The following is an 8,268-nucleotide window of genomic DNA, read 5'->3' on the forward strand; positions in this document are numbered from 1 at the left end:
TGGCCACCATGAATAATGCTGCCATGAACATCGGTGTGAAAATATCTTTTCAGATATGAGTTTTCAAGTTCTTGGGGTAAATATCCAGTAGAGAGATTGCTGGATCACATGGTAGATAAATTCTCAGTTTTATGAAGAATCTCCATACTGTTTTCCATAGTGTCCGTACCAATTTGTAGTCCCACCAGCAGTGCATGAGGGTTCCTTTTTCTCTGCATCCTCTCCAACATTTGTTATTACTTGTCCTGTTGATAACAGCTATTCTAACAGGTCTGAGATGGTATCTCATTGTGGCCTTGATTTGTATTTCCCTAATAGCTAGCAATGTTGAGCATCTTTTCGTATGTTGGCTATTTGTATATCTTCTTGGGAGAAGTATTCATGTCCTCTTCTCATTTTTTGATTGGATACTTTGTTTTATGTTGTTGTTGTTATTGAGTTGTATGAGTTCTTTGTATATTTTGGATATTAGGCCCTTATCAGAGGCGTGGCTTGCAAATATATTTTCCCATTTGGATGGTTGTCTCTTTACTTTGTCGACGGTTTCTTCTGCTGTGTAGAAGCTTTTTAGTTTGATGTAATCCCATTCATTTATTTTAGCTTTTACTTCCCTTCTTTCGAGGTTAAATTAATAAAATCCTCTTTAAGTCCAAGATCCTTGAGTTTAGTTCCTATGCTTTCTTCTATGCATTTTATTGTTTCAGGTCTTATATTCAGGTCCTTAATCCATTTTGAGTTAATTTTGGTATGTGGCGATAGACAACAGTCTAGTTTCATTTTTTTTCAGGTGGCTTTATAGTTTTCTCAGCACCATTTATTGAACAGGTTTTCCTTTCTCCACTGTATGTTTTTAGCTTTTTTGTAAAAAGGTATTTGTCCATATAAACATGGGTTTCTTTCTGGACCTCTCGATTCTGTTCCACTGGTCTCTCTGTCTGTTTTGTTGCCAATACCATGTGGTTTTGATTACTGTCACTTTGTAGTATAATTTGAAGTTGGGCAGAGTGATGCTTCCAGCCTTGTTCTTTTTTCTCAGGATGCCTTTGGCAATTTGGAGTCTTTTGTGCTTCCATATAAATCTGATGAATTTTTGTTCTGTTTCTTTAAAAAATGCTGATGAGATTTTGATGGGAGCTGCATTAAATCTGTATAATGCTTTAGATAATAAGGTCATTTTAGCTATGTCGATTCTTCCAATCAAAGAATACGGAATATCTTTCCATTTCTTTGTTTCTTCTTTGATTTCTTTTAATAGGGTCTTATAGTTTTTATTATATAGGTCCTTCACAAGTTTTGTTAAATTTATCTCTAGATATTTGATTCTTTTTGTTGCAATTGCAAAAGGAATTATTTTTTCCACTTCTTTTTCTGACACTTCATTATTAGACTACAGGAACGTTATAGATTTTTGAACATTGATTTTGTATCCAGAAATTTTATTGTATTTGTTTATTGTTTCTAGTAGTGTTCTTGTGGGGTCTTTAGGACTTTCTTTATAGAGAATCATGTCATCTGCAAATAGTGACAGTTTGACTTTGTTTCCTATTTGGATGCCTTTTATATCTTTCTCTTGCATGATTGCACTCATTAGGACCTCCAACATTATATTGAATAACAATGGCAATAGTGGACAGTCTTGCCTTGTTTCTGATCTTAGAGGAAAGGTTTTTAATTTTTCACCATTCAGTATAATGTTGGCTGAGAGTTTGTCATAGATGGCCTTTATTATGTTAAGGTACTTTCCTTCTATACCAATTTTGTTAAGTGTTTTGATCATAAAAGAATGCTGTACCTTGTTGAAGGCTTTTTCTGCATCTATTGACATAATCCTATATTCTTATTTTTTAATTTGTTTATGTGGTGTATCACATTAATTGATTTTTATATGTTGAACCATCCCTGTCCCCTGGGATGAAGTGCACTTGATTGCGATGTATAATCTTTTTAATATGTTACTATATTCAGTTCACTAGTATCTTATTTAGGATTTTTTGCATCTATGTTTGTGAGAGACTTTGGTCTGTAGTTTTCTATTTTTATGTTATCTTTACCAGGTTTTGGTATCAGAGTAATACTGGCCTCATAAAATAAGTCAAGAAGTATTGCCTCCTCTTTGATTTTTTGGAAGAGTTTGAGGAGAATAGGTATTAAGTCTGCTTTGAATGTTTGGTAGAATTCACTGGTGAAGCCATCTGGTCCTGGACTTTTACCTTTTGGTAGGGTATTGATAATTATTTCCATTTCCATGCTACTGATCGGTCGGTCTATTTAGATTTTCCAGTCTTCTTGATTCAGTCTAGGAAGATTGTATCTTTCTAAGTACTGGTCCATTTCTTTTAGGTTACTAAATTTTGTGTTTTGTACTTTTCCATAATATTCTTGTATGATCCTTTGTATTTTTGTGATGTCTGTCGTAATTTCCCCTCTTTCATTCCTGATTTTATTTATTTGCGTCCTTTCTCTTTTTTCTTTAGTGAATCTAGCCAGGGGTTTGTCAATTTTATTAACTTTCTCAAAGAATCAGCTCTTTGTTGCATTTCTTTTTTCCTTTTTTTGCTGATTGTTTTCAATTTCATTTATTTCTGCTCTGATTTTGATGATTTCTTTCCTTCTGCTGTCTTTAGGCTTCATTTGTTCTTCCTTTTCTAGTTTTTTAAGATGAAGCATTAAGTTCTTTATTTCGGCTCATTCTTGTTTTTTGAGATAAGCCTTTAATGTTATGAACTTTCCTCTTATTATTGCTTTTCCCGTGTCTCAAAAGTTTTGATATATTGTACTATCATTATCATTTGTTTCTATTTATCTCTTGATCTCTCATTTTATTTCTTCTCTGACCCAGTCATTCTTCAGTAGTATGTTATTTAATCTCCATATATTTGTAGTTCTTCCCTCTTTCTTTTTACTGTTGATGTCCAACTTCAAAGCATTATGATCAGATATATGATTGGTATGATTTCAACCCTCTTATATTTGTTGAAGCTATCTCTATATCCCAGTATGTTTCATGTGCACTAGAGAAGAATGTATAAGCAGCTGTTTGGGGATGGAAGGCTCTGTAAATGTCAATTATGTCCAGTTAATGTGTTGTCTAATGTATTGTTTAAGGATGTTATTTCCTTATTTATTTTCTGTTTGGATGATCTGTCTATATTCGACAGTGGGGCATTGAGGTCCCCTACTATGATAGTGTTTTGGTCTGTTCCTCTCTCCAGTTCTGTTAGTAATTGCTTTACATATTTCAGGGGTTCCTGATTGGGAGCATATATATTAATAAGTGTTATGTCTTCTTGGTGCAAGATTCCTTTTATCATTATGAAGTATCCTTCAATATCTTTCTTTACCTTTTTTATTTTGAAGTCTATTTTGTCTGATATTAGTACTGCTACTTCCGTTATTCTCTGAATGCCATTCACTTGAAACATCATTTTTCATGCTTTCACTTTGAGTCTATATTTGTCTTTGGAACTGAGAAGTGTCTCCTGAAGGCAGCATATGGTTGGGTTTTATTTTTTGATTTAATCTGCAACTTTATGCCTTTTTATTGGTGAGTTCAGTCCATTTACATTTAGGGTGATTATTGAAATACGAGGTCTTCTTTTAGCCATTTTATATTTTGCTTTCTGGTAACATAGTGTTTGCATTGCTTCCTTGTCCTTGTGTGTCTGTTTTTTATGTTTGTTTGTTTTTTGGTTTTGGTTTGTTTTGTTTTGGAGGTTGGGTTTTGTGGGGTTTCCCTCTAGTCCTCTGAAGGTGAATTTTGTGTGTCAATTTGACTAGATCATGGTGTGCCCAGATTTTAGACTAAAGTTTATTTCTGAGTGTGCCTGTGAGAATGTTTCCAGATGAGACTCACAGTTGAATCTGTAGACTGAATAAAGCAGAATGCCCTTCCCAATGTTGGCAGGCATCATCTGATCTATCAAGGGGCTAAATGTAACAAAAAGGTGGAAGAAAAGAGAATTACTTCTCTCTGCCTGACCACATGACCTGGGACATCAGTCTTCTGTCTTTGGGCTGGGACTTACACCATCAGTGTTCCTGATTCTCAGTCCTTTATACTTGGACTAGAACTGTGCCACCAGCTTTCCTGGTCTCCAACTTGGAGATGACAGACTGCGGGAGTTCTCAGCAACTATATTGTTTGAGTCAACATTTTTGTAATACAACTCTGTATATAGAGATATATATATCCTGGTGTATCTGTTTCTGTGGAGAACTCTAATATACTAACATTGTTAAGGTAAAAAGTCCCTTGTATTTTCTATATTAACAGCAAAGAACTAGTAAGATATAAAAACTCATTTGCAATAGTGTAAAAAACCCCTAAAATTTAGGAAAAGATTTATAAGACATCTACACCAAAATCTAGAAAACATTGCTGAAATAAATTAAAGACCTAAATAAGTGAAGAAAGATACTATGTTCATTAGTTAGAAAGTTCAATATTGTTTAAATATTAATTCTCTTCTAACAGATCTATAGACTGTAAGCAATCATCCCTTAAATTCCAACAAGTTTTCTGGAAGAAATGATAAGCTTATTATAACATTTATGCTGAGATATGAAAGACCCAGAAAAGCCAAAACAATTTTATAAAAGAAAATAAAGTTTAATGACTTACACTAATTAATTTAAAAACATAATATAAAGCTATAATAATCAAAGCTCTGTGTATTAGTATAATAAAGAACAACTAAGCTGAACAATATCAAATACAAAAATAGATGAAAAAATATATAGTCAAAAGATTTTCAACCAAGATTTCAAGACAACCTGTTTTAGGATATTATTTCAAGAAATTCTGATGGAACAACCAGATATCTGTATGAAAAAAAAATCAATTCTAACTTTACAACATACACAAAATTCACTCAAGGAAGAGAATAAACCTAAATGAAAAAATTAAAACTGTAAAACTTTGAGAAGAAAACTGAAAAGTTCCACATCCATGAAGTAGGGAAAGATTTATTTGATAGGAACTATAAAATAAAATATTGAAAATTTGGCCTTTATTAAAATGTGAAGTATTTCTTTTGAAAAGACATCATTCAGAAAGTGAAAAGGCATAAAATGGAAGAGAATATTCATAATACCATATCTTATAAAAGACCTTTATCCATAATTTATAAAACTGTTACAATGGAAAAAGAATTTCATTGGCAAATCCTGTTCAAAAAATATGAAATGCAAATAGCAATTAAGCAAATGAAAAGATGTTTACATAATTAGTCATCAGGGAAATGCAAATTTAAACCATAACATGATATCATTATATAGACATTGGAAGGGCTAAAATTAAGAAGCATACAAATCCCACATATTCGCAAAGATGTGAAATAATTGTCCCTTTCATATATCTCTGTAAAACGGTATAACATTTTGGAAAAGTTTGGCACTTTTTCAAAAAGTTAACTATGTATCTTCCATAGAACCTGGTCATTATGCTCCTGGTTACCTGTTCAAAATAAATAAAATTATATGTTTATACAAAAATTTGGACACAGATGTACATAGAAGATTTATTCATAACACACGAAACCCAGCAAAAATCCAAAGAACTATATTAAAGAAATGTTGAATATTTGTGAAAAAGAACAAACAACTGATAGACTCATAAACATAGATAAATCTCAAAATTATACCAAGTGACAGAAGCCAAACACAGAAGACTACATACTCATTTACAGAAAATGTTTAAAAGTCCAAATTAGTTTATAGGGATAAAAAGCAAATCAGTGGTTCCCTGGGGTCAGGACAGAGGGACACATGGACTGCAAAAGAGTTCATGGCAATCGGCCCCCAAGATGGCCTACAAATTTTCTACTTCACGTACTCACACTCTTGTGGAATCCCCTTCCACAATTATCAGAGTTGGTCTGTATGACCAATAGGACATAGCAGAATGATGGTGTGTCATTTCCCAGATTAGAGTATGAAAGACAACGGCTTCTGACTTGGCCTTCCTCTTATTCTCTCTCTTAGATTGCTCACTCTAAGAGTAGTCAAATGACCGTGATGAAAAAATTCAGGCAACCTATGGAAAAGTTCACATAGCAAAGATTTGAGTGCATTTACCAACTAATGTTGGTGAGTCAACTTGGGTATGAATCACCTTGTACCAACCAGCTTTCGAATGACTGTAGCCAAGGCAACATTTTGATAGTAACTTCATAAGAGATTCTGGAACACTACCATCCAGCTAAGGTGTTCTTACATTTCTAACTCAATGTAAATGCGAGATAATGAATGTTTGCTGTTTAAAGTCACTAAGTTTTGGGATAATTTGTAATACTGCAATAAATAACTATTACAGACTTTGGTAACACAATTGGCATGTTACCATAACAAACACTTAAAATGTGGGCATTGCTTTGGAATGTGGCAGTGGACATTGAGAATAAAATTGACAAACATTTAAAGAGCCTTGAACACATCATTTATAAAACTTGGACTTTGAGGAGGCTATTAGTGAGGACTTAAAGGAAAGTGAGGAGAATCTTATAGATACTAAAGGAAAGGAGCTCATAGTGGCAGAAAGTTTAGAAAGACTTTCACCTACAGTAATGTAGAAGATAGAAAATGTACCTAATTAACCAGGTGATCTAGCTTAATGTGGCTATAAATCTATTAAAATCTATTGGTGATCTTGTCCTTTTGTTGATCTTTTATTTATTTATTAATTTTAATTTATAGACCCTTGAAATGTTTTGAGGATTCCTTGGGTTCCTCCCTCTCCAGTTAAAACCATTGGTTGACTGACAACACATTTTATTTTGTTTTAAGTGGTGGTAGTGATGTCATAGAAAACCCACTGGAAGTCTTCAAAATGCTAGTGTTTGTTAAATACTAAACAAATATACTATAGAAAATACACTAAACTGATTTACCAGGAAAAAAAAAGACTCAATTTGTCTAGACGTGCTTTATTGAAAGGTAGAGGAATAATCGGGGGTTAATTAAAGGCATTAAATTTATTACTATTTTCTTTTTGCTGCATAAAGAAAAACTGTATTAAAAATTCTTGAATAATAAAACAGAGTTAAACCTTTGTGAAAAAGTAAAAAGAGAGAAAGGAAAGAGAAAAAATAATTAATTAATTCTCATCCTGAACTCATTTATTTCAAATAAATGAAGCTAAATTAAAAAGAACAATTACAAAATAAACAATAATTTATTTTTAGGTTTTTTTGCCTTTATACAGTTGTATATATTAATTTTTAAAAACTTATAATCTCTAATATTGTTATGTTTATTTTGGTTATCAATGACTAGAGTATTAACAGCCTTATTCAGAAAAAGAGGTTTTATACAGCCATTTTCATGAACTACTATGTCACAGTGATTTGAAGAAAAATAATCTTTCTCATGACATTTACATACCATATAGAATTTGAATGGAATAATATTCATATAAGCTTGTATCATTTTATTTCTAACTATGCAGAAGTGAAAGGTCAGTGAGGTTGAACTTACAAATAACTATATAGCCATATCACGCAGGGAATATTTTAAGGAAAGTCAAGGGTCAAGTCTTTATAAATTAAAATATATTTAGGTTTTATATTATCCAAACTTATACTAGAATTAAGAGTTGTGACCATTCATAGATATTGTGGAGGGAAAAACCTATCATTGTATTTGTCGTGTGCTTTACATTTATTAAGAGACTCATGTTCAAAATTACAGAGGTCTGGTATTTAGCATACTCAGATTTAAAATCAAAGTAGACTTGTTGATGATTTCAGACAGATAACCTTATGTTTACCACTCTTCTCCTGGTGTTATTCTTAAAGCAAGAACGGTTGTGTGTGGCCAGTCATATGCATAAATTTCCTTCTTTTACATTCCCCAGTAATATCCTCAGAATTTTGCTCTCAGACGAATTTTCTTGTCGATTTCTCAACCTCGATATCATTGGCATTCGGGGCTGAATAGTCAGGTTTACTTCTATATCCATATAAGTTACTCAGCTATTCCCTTAAGTGATCCATAACACATGTGTCATGTATTTCCAATTGATTATACTGGCCTGTACTCTCTTTGCTGGTGCGAAATCTGTTTTGTCTGTGAATAACATCCACAACCCTCATCATGCTATTAGGACTGCCAGGACCTTTCTTCCTTGCTGCTTCAATATCAGTGTCAGGTAACACTAATCAATAATGGCAGTCTTTTCCATTGATCCCTTCTCAACCTCAGAATCCTCACCACTCTAAAGAATCTCCCTGAATTATTATAATTCACCTATAAAATGAAACTCAGTAATTT

Source organism: Pteropus vampyrus, unplaced genomic scaffold (assembly GCF_000151845.1).
Source record: "Pteropus vampyrus isolate Shadow unplaced genomic scaffold, Pvam_2.0 Scaffold10, whole genome shotgun sequence".
NCBI lineage: Eukaryota > Metazoa > Chordata > Mammalia > Chiroptera > Pteropodidae > Pteropus > Pteropus vampyrus.